The following is a 12,397-nucleotide window of genomic DNA, read 5'->3' on the forward strand; positions in this document are numbered from 1 at the left end:
AGGAGGGAGAGAGGGGCTGTCTTTTTTAGATCTCGAGAGAGGGTGGTAGTGTGATAAGCAAGTGGGCAGCCATTAGCAAGAAAGCGCTGAAGCTCCAGCCTATATATCTTTTTTATACTACTAGTACTGGAGGTGGAGTAGTGCTAGAGTAGTTTATATTTTCTCTGTGTATAGTACCAGTTAGTCGTGCTTCAAAACTGATCGGCACACCATTAAAAAATAAAGGTCGATAACTAATGCGGCACCTCGGTCCAACGCGGCCAGATCGCTTTTTGCACGAGAAATTACGCACCATGTTTCATTGACATGTGGTCCCGTTCCAACATATCAGTAAGACGACGACGACTAGTAGGCGTATTTCCGAACAGACGTGTAGGCCGGGGCGCCTCTTCGCGAACCATGGCAAACACGCAACCGTCCACAGACTCTTCGCCTTTCCCTCTCGATTTGTAACTGCTGTCGCACGCTCTTCCTCTCCCTCCTCCATTTTCCTTCAGCCCTTCACCCTTTCTTCTACCATTGTTCGATCGTCTTCTCCATGGAGGGAACAGGCCGGAAACAACCCCGTTATTCTTGCCCCGATCTGAAAGATGACGTGGTGGAGGAACTCATTAATCAGTGCGACGTCATCACCTTGGCTAGCATGGCAGGTTCATTCAAGCCCATTCTCGACCCAACTAATAACATCATTACAAAGACCCAAAGAGTCAAGGAGCGGTTTGATCTCCCCTATCTTCTTCGCCGTCACCCTGATGACTGGCGCCGGCACGACGGAGGCCTCGCCCTGTGTAAGTTGATGCCGCTTGATAATGATACGTATGATGTTAAGATGCCATCGCTTGAGGGCAAGGCTTGGGCGGGCGCAAATGGAGATTGGGTTGTTTACATTGGGTCCAACTGTGAGTGGGAACTTGTGAATGTGTACACTCGTGACCGGGTTCCACTTCCAAAAATCTCAACAGACTGCCCAGAGGTTGAGCACACCGGTATTGTACGCACGTTCAAATATGATCATGGTGACTGTCTTCTACGTAAGATAGCAATTTGTCGAGTTCCCAACAGCTCTTGGAATTACAACAACTATCAAGTTGTTGCTATCTTCGACAAGCTTGTTGCCGTCCTTGGTGGTTTGACTCGATGGATATTGCTCAAAAATCAGTTTCTGTACACGGATGAGTACTGTGATGCAATTCAATGCGAGGGCCTTGTGTTTTCTGCCACCACTCGTGGCACTTTTTTGCATGGGATCCTCGTAGTTTCGGTACGTTTGTCTTCCACCGTAATTATAATTGTTTCATCCACATGCATGCAGGTTAGCAAGTTTCCCTTTACTAATTAACCTTCTTCTTGTGTTTCCAAGGTCCTGTGAACATCCCACCACCTATACTTGAAAAAATTTATAACCAAGGGGGAGATGATGATGGTGATCATCACGAGCATGAGGACGAGCAGCGACCATATACTCTGTGGCGCCTGGCAACTAATTCTGATGGATCACCTCTTCTTGTGTGTATACAACCCACTGATGATGTTACTGCTAAGGAAGCAGGTGTAGTCTCCCATGGTCGCACTCTCCGGACCTATTCCAACACCCGTTGCATGGTATTCGGGATGGATACTAGTGTGCTAGCACCAACTCCTTCTCCCTGGTATAGAATTGATAGTCTTGGAGAAAACACGCTTTTCCTTGGACAAAACTATCTGATGATGGTGAAAGGCGATCCAACTGTTGTTGACACAACGTTACTACCATTTATGAGAAGCAACTATGTCTATACCTCGGACATTTGGGTGGTTCCCAACCCTGGTACTGATATAGTAGGTCGCTTCAGCCTGGATGATCAGTCCTGCGTTGGTTTCCAGATCGACAATCGATGGCCCGTCCCAGAGAATCACTTGTGGTTCAAAGCAAGTGCTTCCAACGTCGAGGAATGGTTGAGTTGAAGTTCATTTCATTGCTTGTTGTTTGTTATGTGGTGAAAACTTTAGTATTTATAATGTATCCTCGTTGTCAATGTGGGTTGATGACCTGTTTTATGTAATAAAATGATATGCCTATGATAAACTTACTAAATTTATGAATGACTTTCGAGTCGCTTCTCTGAGTGAGTGGTGCGACGAGGCAAAAAATATTTTTCCGAATACATAATTGTACGTGCATTGCAAAAGGTTATCGGATGAGGCCAATCAACAATAGTAGTACACTATTTGTACTAGCTTCACATGCTTCGCGCTTCGGGCGGGTGTTTTTACCATAGCCATATGTTAGTGTGTTCGCTGTATGTAACCAGCACCTCGAATCCTCGATACTAGTACTATATAGTAGGAGTAGTAGGGTGGCATGGGCCAGAACAAGCATTCACGTCCAAGAGTACGGCACACGCCACCACCATGACATCCATCTGACACCATATTATTTCTTGGAGTCTGTGCTAGAGCAATCTCTTCAACCTCGTCGTTTCTCTAACTTCAACCATCGCGCGGCGGGCGAGGTGGGGGTTTGCTGATAGTTGGTTTCCTTAACTGCGGTCCCACTTGTGAGGCCAACTCCAACGCACGAACCCAAACGGACCTCCGTTTTGCACGAACTCCAACGATAATTTTGACTAGAAAAGCAAGACCAAAGAAAACAAGAACCACAAGAATACATTTTACTACTCCTGTAAGTTGGATTAGTTCCGTCTCGATGCATTAATTGTTGATCTGCGGAGTCTCGATCTTGCGTGCTTCTTTCTTCTTCGAGTGTAAAGAAGTAGACATTGCTTCCTCGCATCTAGTCTCATGTCTAGCCTCTATTCAAGTAGGAGTATCAGCAAGTGCACTAACCTCATCTCTAGCCTCTGTGTTAGCTAAAAGTGATAGAACATCTACTAAATTGCGCTCTGTCAATATATGGATGTACTCTTCTTCCCAATACAAAAACTTGCATCCATTCTACTCCCTCCCTTGCACAATACATGCCTTCTATTTGTCAAAGTATATATGTATCTAGACATGTTTTAGTATATAGGTATATCCATTTTTGGACAAATGGAAGTCAAGTATTTTGGAACAGAGGGAGTACACAATAAAAATTTTAAGTTAGCACAACTAGTCTAATCCGAGAGCACAGCAGAAGATTTGGTCGGGTTCTTCCTCCTTTTGCTGACACATGGGACATCCAGCATCCGGGTCGTGTCATGAAAGAAAATAGAGTGGTCGTTGAAGCCACGAGATGTGCATCTTGGGTTAAACTGTAAATAGAATCTTACTACTCTTGAGAAACTCCAAGAGCGGCCACCGAAGATCTTTATTGGATTTGTTTTTCATCACCAACACGTCAAGGTGAAAGTTGTGCAGGTTTAGTGCGTCCTCTTGCGTTTTCACTGACATGTGGGGCCGCATGTGAGCAAACAGACGATGGGCTCTGCGCGTCTGCTGGCTGGCTGAGAAGAGAGATAGAGGAGGGCTGAGCACGGACTGCAGGAAATTTGTTCTACGTACCTCGATATAGGCTCGATATAGTGGGGTGGCATGGGCCATAACTAGCATTCACGTCTAGCAGTACGTCACACGCCACCCAGACGAGTACCATCCGACACCAATTTTCTTGGAGTCCGTGCTACAACCATCTCTTCTCCCTCCTGTTTTCTCAGCCATCGCACGGTGGGCGGGGTGGGGGTTTGCCAATAGTCGGTTTGCTCAACTACGGTCCCACTTGTAAGTGAAAATGCAACACCGCACGCATTCCCGCTTGAGCGGCATGCCGGACGAACCATGTGGGGGTGCGACACGAACATGGTAGGCTTTTCCTTTTGAACTCGTAACTTGTAAAATTTGGTTCTGCTCCATGGCGCGACCGATATATAGAAAATAACGATTTTGCCTAGAGTAATGAGAAGTTTGGTTCTGGCACCATTCATGCATGGAGTACGTACGAAAATTATGAAGTTGATGCGAAAGGTAAGATAATTACTGTAGTATCATATACTACTACATGGATTTGACGGAAAGATAAAAATACATACGGATCCATCAACGACATCCTCACGCCCTAGTGCGCCGGGTCACCAACCGACGTGTGAGGAGCAGCGGCGTTGGCGGCGAGCTCACCGTGCTTCTGAACAGTGCCATCCAAGGTTGCCCTGCGGTCCAAGAAGGCCAGCGTCCTATCGTCCTCCTCTTGCATGTAGTAGTCCTTGTGGACGATTTGCACTTAGACGTGGGTGATTATGTCGTGGGTGTCTTGCTACGCCAGGCGCTGCTTGGCAAGCGCAACCTCGAGGTGGACATTCTCCAGCGCGACGGCGGGCAGTCGCTGGGCCACCAGTGCGTCGAAGAGGTTGTCACCGTAGTGGCCATTGAGGGTGGCGGGCATCACAGAGCCTGGGCGCGTCGGCTGGAGGCTTACGTCAAAGTCTTCCGCAAGCTTCTTGACGATGGTGAACTTGTCGAGGAAACCGACGAGGACCTCGTCGAACAAGGAGACAAAGCTGTCGTCCAAGCTGCCCCTCACCCTGGCGGCCTCAAGCATTACTACCTGGAGACGTTCCTCGGTGTCGGGCCATAGGCTGGCGTCGTGGACCATCTGGCATAGCCGGCTGATGCTCGCGCTCATCGCCTCCATGGGTCTAGCGTACAACTGATCTTGCGATTCGAGTGATCACTCTTGCCCTTGGTTAGCGTGCGTAGGTGCGTAGGATTTTGTACTACTCCTCGGCCCTCTACTGAACCTGCCTTTGGCTGTATGATAGGTGGGCCAGCCACCCCCTGGGCCCATGTGTCATTCATCCAAAGGCAGTTGCCGTAAGTTAATGAAGCTGCATCACCCTCCGTGCCGGTGCAGTATAGTCATCTCACCGGACCTCTAGTTGGGGCCAAACGAGAGAAGTTTGATGTTTACTGGTTTATTGGTCCCCTTTGCATTTTGCGCCAAGTTTTGACCTTTGATTTAACTAATAAAATGTTAATGCATGTAAACAAAAATGTTGTGTAAGTCACCTTACGAAAACCAAATAATCCCAAAATACTTAGGCACAGTGCATTAACTCCCTCCTTCTTTCTTATTTCGTGACATATCAACCAATGAGAGATGTGGGCCGTGCATGCTTTCAATGACTTGAGAATACCAAACATGACATGCAGTGTTTAGTTCATTGCATGTAATCCTATTAGTACTCTAGTTAGCAAAAAACATTAAGTTCTCTCGCCGATAGGAATAAAACACCATGTATTTATTTACAAAGGGAGTAGTACATTTCTTGTGACATGCATTACTAGATATTGCTAGTCAAATACTAAAATCTAGATGAACGTGGTAGTACTCCTAAATTCAGACGGTGGTGCTACTAGTACTAGTAGGAGTACTAGCATTGTACTACCCGTTGGTCAAATTATTACATGCTGCTCCTCATAGTGAAGTGACAAGACCCTGTGCCGGAGATGACACCTGAGTATAGGCGCCATGTTCGACATACCATAGTCAGCCTCACCATCTACAGTCACTATCATCATGGTTGTAGAGCTAGCATGCTTACAACTAGCCCTGTTCAACATAATTTCCCGTGCGTAGATGCCCGTGCATTGCACGGAACACCAAGATTGGGGGTGGACGGCTCCAGCAGCGGCCACCGCGCCAGATTTTTCCACGGCCTTCTAGATGTGGTGGGGAGGAGATAAGGCTGATTGTGAGAGACAAGGAGTTGTTTGTAAATAGGGAACAAGTGCGGGCATCTTTTTGCAAAAATGGAGAAGCTTGGTTTCTATGCGTCAGATCTAGATCCGACGGCTATTGGTGAAAGATGGGAGGCACAACATCATCACCAACTCAGGACCTGTTTGATTCATAGGATTTTGAAAACGCAGGAATAGGACACGGTAATATTACAAGTTTCAAACTGATATTACAAATGTTAGGAGTAATGCTGCACCTACGAAGAGGGAATTACTAGGAAGTTTACGTAAGAACTTTCATTACTTTAGGTGGATGCAACATTATCGTACAAACTAAAATCCACCGCCCTGACAAGTCACTAATGGGCAAATAAGTTTTCGAGTCTCTGGCCACTTGATGTTTTAAAAACAAATTTAGCTTCTGCGGAGACTTTGTCATTTAGGCTTAGATGCTTGCGGTGATCAGCACACCATTCATTGTTGCGCCAGAGAACGCCAAACCACATTATCTTGAGCACACTTGCCTCCAGAACAAAGAACCTGGCCAATTTAATCTCAGAAGTGCTACCTCGGTAGTCGATTAAATCAATTTCTATAAGACGGAGATCAAGGCATTCGATGAGATTGTCATAGTGCAGCACATTTTTCACTTTCGGGTCTTTTTTTATCTACAAAAGAAGAGAACATATTAGAGCAGCTGGCTGCATAAGATTGCCATGTCATCAAGAGGTACCAATATCATTTGCTCATACGATAGGGTTGGCTGGCTAGTGATATTTTTTCACTCTCTCTCTCTCTCTCTCTCTCTCTCTCTCTTTGTTTCCTCTCATATAACTAGGAGCACGTGAAGAGCTTGGGCATTTGTTTCCTTCCACTATGTGGCCGATGCCATATTTCGCAAAAGTATGCCACATAATACGCATCGATGTCAAATCAAATGATTTTGGCACCGCTCTCGCGATGTGAGAGAGTTGACACCGCTGTGCACACAAAACCACATGTATAAACAAATCAATCAAACCAACTACACCAGCCTCTCACTCTCCCAAACAAGTGTTTTTTATTGCCTCGGTCCTCTCTCTCTCTCTCTCCCACGTAGTGTTTTTTCATTGTGTGAGTTAATTTGGCACCGGAGCAAAGTAGGTGATCCAGATTGGGGCACCAGGTGAGCAATGGAGGGGCATCGATGCCAAATGCATCACAAGTGAATTTGGCACATGTGTTGGCCTACATAGCCCACTTTTGTACTCCCTCCGTCCCAAATTTCTTGTCTTAATTTTGTCTAAATACGGATGTATCTAGTTACATTTTAGTGTTAGATACATCCGTATCTAAACAAATGTAAGACAAGAATTTTGGGACGGAGGGAATACTACCTCGTATTTAGTATAAATTTTTTACCATAGATTTACCTAAGAAAATGCCAATGCATGTCACTAAAAATTACACCATTTGAAATTATGTTCAAATACGAATCCAACGATATAGTCCTTAGTGACATGCATTAACATTTTGTTAGTTAAATCTATGGTCAAATTTTGATACTACAAAATTGGAAGAGTAAACCAGGACGGAGGTAGTACTTGCTCTTAGGGTAACCATAGAGTTACTTGAGTAGTCTAAGTTACTTTCCACTATGACTAGCCTAGGCTACTATAGTAATACAGCATAAAAACGATGCAGGTGATCATGTGAGAAAAAATACTAAAAACATTTCTTTCGGTGCAGTGCGTAGATGAAGTTTTGAACACTACACTTGTCATCGTAATTTGGGAAAATTACGAAAAAAATTGAGCTATGTTGTGATTACCGTTTACTTATAGGAAAGAAGTTTCACCTGGATGAGTAGCTTCTCCGTGCATGGAAAGCATGTAAGGAATCCAACAACTTGATCCAAATTGGGGCTGATAGATTTTAGTGCTAAGATCTTCACTGTGCGCATGGACTAGGTCAAGCTTGTGGGAATCATTTTCTGGAAGACGGTCGTAAATACATCAAGAAGAAATTAAAAAATGTGAATTTCAAGAAGACAGAGAAGAAGATGAGTGATGTACCTGAATGATTACAAATCCAATAAAGAGTTCGGAGAATTTGGCAGACGAGTACACCAATGCTGTCAATTTTGGCGCGTCAATGACCCTGATTTTTGTTGGACCTTCTAGATCCGATACAAGAAATCTCTCAAGGAAAGGCACATTCTCAATGACCATAACGTGGAACATCTGGAGTGATCTCTTCCCAATTGATGTCTTGTTGCAGGGCCAGCAAGACACATAAATCCATCAGAGATTCGTCGAGGCGATGTGGAGGTTAATGAACCTGTGGATCTGCTCAAGACGAATGTACTTGAGCACAGTACAGCTGCGGAGCAGGTGCTCCGTAGCCTTCTTCCAGATGACAATGTCGAAGACGTCGAGCTGCTTGAGTTGTGGGAGAAGAAGGGCGGGCGCAACATTAATCTGGGGAAGATAGCAGGAGCTGAAGCTAGCATGGCGCAGCGTTGGCATGAGGCGGAGCGTGGACGGTGGCAGAGAGCGACATCGTCCAGCTTCAAAGTTGAGCTCCTCGAGCTGATCTAGGGCGGGGGATAACAATGACTCGTTGAACTTGGGTTGGACCTTGCAATTGGTACTGAACATGCGGATGTCAAGGCGTCTGGCTGGCCCAGGGTGCGATGAAATGATCTTGGAGACTGCGGCCATGCGTTTGCAATCCCCGTCGCAGAGGCAGCTATCGACGGTGAGGTTGAGGGGGATGCAGCGCCAGAGGGGGCGCCACCGCCGGGAGAGCAGGGCGGTCCGCACGGCAGATTTGGTGGGGAGGAGGCCGATGATGATGAGCAGCCGGTCGTCGGGGAGGCTACTGATGAAGTCCAGGCTCGCCGGATGCGGTTTTGGCTTGAGCCGCCTCCGCTAGTTGGCTACCTCGCCGTCCATCTCAACCGGTGGTGACGCCGGTGTACACATGTGCTGGTGTGTGTTGTGTGTTGGGCATGCGCGAGTGCGTGTCCTTCTGTGCATGCCGCCGCGCAGTGGTGAATTGTGCGCGAGTGCATCCTTCACGCGCAAGAAGTGTGTCCTCAATGCGCCCTCAATTTACTAGCATGCGGGGTGCTACCCCGAATGGTTTCAACTTTGTTTACTTCACCGCGTGTAAGATGGGCCTCTAGTTTACTTAATTTCACCCACTGCCACATGGGCCAGGACACGAAGATGTAGAACACGAGTTTACAAGGCAGCATGTGGATTGGTTGACCGGTCAACAAAATAATATATACGGAGCTATACGTTGACACAGTGAGCATATAATCCGTCAGTATAGAGAGTTCGAGTGAGAGAGGAGGCCCGTGAGAGATAGCAGAGAGAGAGAGAGAAAGAGCTACTCCCTCCGTTCGATAATGTAGTTCCAACATTTTTTAAGTCAAACTTTTGAAACTTTGACCAAGTTTACAAAGAAATTACTTATATCTGCAATACCAAAGATAAATGATAGTATATGAAGTAAGTACATGTTGTGATGAATCTAATGATCATTCAAGATGTAAATGTTTTTCTCCACATATACCTGGTCAAACTTTTCTGAGGTTTGACTTTTCAAAACATCCATATGCTTATGGACGTGACGGTCCCTAACTAGAGAGAGAGAGATAGAGAAAAGTGTGTGTGCGTGTGTGAAAGAGGCATGTACAACACACGATAAAAGTAGAGAAAAAGTGTGCGTGTCTTATGCAAACATATCACACATGCATCTTCGACAATGGAGGCAAGGTGAGGAGATAGTGTGTGGTTGTTTGGAACCGAGAGAGCAAGACCCCTAGCACGTGGCCAAGAGGGGTCAGGCAAACAAGGGAGAGAGGTCGAGAGAGATGTACGGAGAAAATGCAGACATGGGGAGGAGAGAGTGTATGTTTGTCATAGAGAGATCCCCTGGAGGTCGTGATGGGACTACATGGGTGGGAGATCGAGTGACAAGGTGTGTGCGCGATAGAAGATGCCCCGAGAGATATCGAGATAGACGTGTGGATGGAAGGAGACAATACGAGTGTTCCTGATGGCTAGTAAGAGATAATCATACTTAGGAAGGGGGGGAGTGCTTGCGCCTATGATGGAGTGAGGGATTATGGTACTTAGGGGGGTGCGTGTCACATGGAGAGAGAACAAGGGCGGAGAGTGTTGGATGGGTCTATATGTATAGAGCAAGAGAGACATGTGTATGTGTGAACCAGGGAGATATAAGGCCAGTTTGGCTTGAGTCCTGAGCATCTTTTGCCTGGCCTGGGGTTGTGGCTGGATTTCATGCACGCTTGTTTGGTTGCTACCCTGTGAAAAAGAAAGCCCGCCTGCCTGGGTTCCCTTGCACTTTAATTAGCCTGGCTGAACTCCAGACACTGCAAGTAGCCTGGCCCAGGCGACCGATTTCGAATGCCTGGCCGTGCCTGGTCGTGTGGCCACGAGGCTAACAGCAACATGAATGGATATTAGCATTAGATAATTGATGCATGGATTGATTGATGGGAAGTTGATGCTTTGCTTGGCCCAGGCATGAACCAAACGCTTCAGCACAACACAAGCCTGGCCAGGTAGAAATATTTTACATCTTGCGTCCACACCAGGCAGTACCGGCCATCAAGGCATGAGGGTCAGGTCACGAACCAAACTGACCAATAAAGTTTGAGAGAGATTGAGGAGCCCCGATAAGGTTGAGTGGTGCATCAGATAGCTGAGAGGGGGAAAGAGATATTCCATCCGCTCGATAATGCAATGCATGTAAAAAATTTAGAAGTCAAACTTTGGAAACTTTGATCAGGTTTACACAAATGTTATTTATATCTACAATACCAAAGATACATCATACAAAACTACATCTCATGGTGAATCTAATGGTATATGTTTGCCGTACTAGATGTAATTCTTTTTCTCCACGTACATGGTCAAACTTTGTGATGTTTGACTTTTCAATAAATCTATATGCTACGGACCGAGGAGAGTGCCTCAGTCCAGACAGATCAAGTGCGTGTGAAGGAGAATGAGTAAGTGTGCAAAAAGAGTATGTGTGTGAAAGAGAAAGTGACAACAAACGATAAATTAGAGAGAGTGTGTGTTTTTTCGTTTCTTATGCGAACATATCACGCATGCATCTCTGAGATGGAAAAGCGAGGCGAGGAGATACACGAAGATAGCTAGTGTGTGATTGTTTGCAACGGAGAGAGACACCCCTGTAGCACATGTCCAATAGTGGTCTGGCCAACAAGGAACAAAGGTCGAGAGGGACACATGGATGGCATGGACGCATGCATGGGGAGGGAGAGAGGGTGTGTTTGTGATAGAGAGATCCCGTCGATATCGTGAGGGGACTATATGGGTGGGAGATGGAGGGAGTGCATGCGCGATAGAAAGATGCCCCGAGAGAAATCGAGATAGACCATGCACATGTTTGTGATGGAGACTAAGATTAGCTAGTCATATACATATAGGGGGGACTGCGTGTGCCTACAATTGAGTGAGAGACCATCATACTTGGCTAGTTGGGCATGAGATTGTGTGTGCGCGCATGTGAGATGGAGAGAGAACGAGGGGGAGAGATAGAGTTTTAGATGGGCCTGTCGAGTGCGAGTGAGATATGCATGTGTATGTGTGACCCAGGTGGATGGAGAGTTTGAGAGAGGGGGGAAGAGCTCCGAGACGACATAGTGGTGCGTGAGAGAGTTACGGGCAAAGAGCCAGGAATTTGTATGCGTACGATGAGTGCACCCAAGATATCTAGCTTGGACTAGCTACAGTATCATACATAGTGTGCGAGAGAGACCTATAGATGGTGTATATATGCATGCGAACTAGAAAGACCCCCCCACACACACACAAAGAGAGAGAGAGAGAGATGGAGAGAAAGAGAGAGGGACCAACAAGGTTTTTGTGTCGGATGCGTGCGACAGAATTGAAGATTGTCGGTGAGAGAGAGAGAGAGAGAGAGAGAGAACAGGAGTCCGGGACAGGGGGAGGTCGCGTTTTACGCATCAAAGACTAATATAAACCATGTTTCGATATAAACTTGCATTCAAATATTTAAATTGGAGAACATGTTGTCTGCAATCCACACATGAACGGATATATGCGTATATCAAACTAGTTCATTAATTTGACTTTCAACATGTTCATGGAGTACTATAATACTATACAACATGCTACTCGATTGAGGTGTTCAATTTTGGATTTAGTTCACTATTTTGACCTACTGAACGAGCCATTTCATTGAATCGAGATATTTCATTTTGGGTTTGATTCACGTTTTTGAGTGGGTCAACTATTTGTCATATAGTAAATCGCTAGCAACGAGCATGTAAAACACATTACTCCCGAGCATCATCTCTCCATCTAAAAAAGAAGTGGCAAGCTAATATTTCAAAATTTGATCCGAATCGACTTGGTAAGGTAGACGTGGATGCTCATTCTCCCAAAATTTGAACGAACCGTTAAACATCCTCTCTTCTCAGTGGAATTCGCCCGAGCAAATAAATGGGAGACGCGAAATTACCGTCCTACGTGGGACACGCATGAATTGGCCCGTTGTACATCGAGGGTAGGTTCGTAACTTCATCCAAGCACGCCTTCTCCTCGTCCGAAATGACATGTGCTGAATAATTCATAAACCATGGTCGGCAAAACACGCTCTCCTCGCCCGAAATAGCTCGCGCCCACTATTTCAACACACGCTCTCCTCACCCGAAATTGCTCGCGCCCACTATAGT

This window comes from Triticum dicoccoides, chromosome 4A, assembly GCF_002162155.2.
Source record: "Triticum dicoccoides isolate Atlit2015 ecotype Zavitan chromosome 4A, WEW_v2.0, whole genome shotgun sequence".
Lineage (NCBI taxonomy): Eukaryota > Viridiplantae > Streptophyta > Magnoliopsida > Poales > Poaceae > Triticum > Triticum dicoccoides.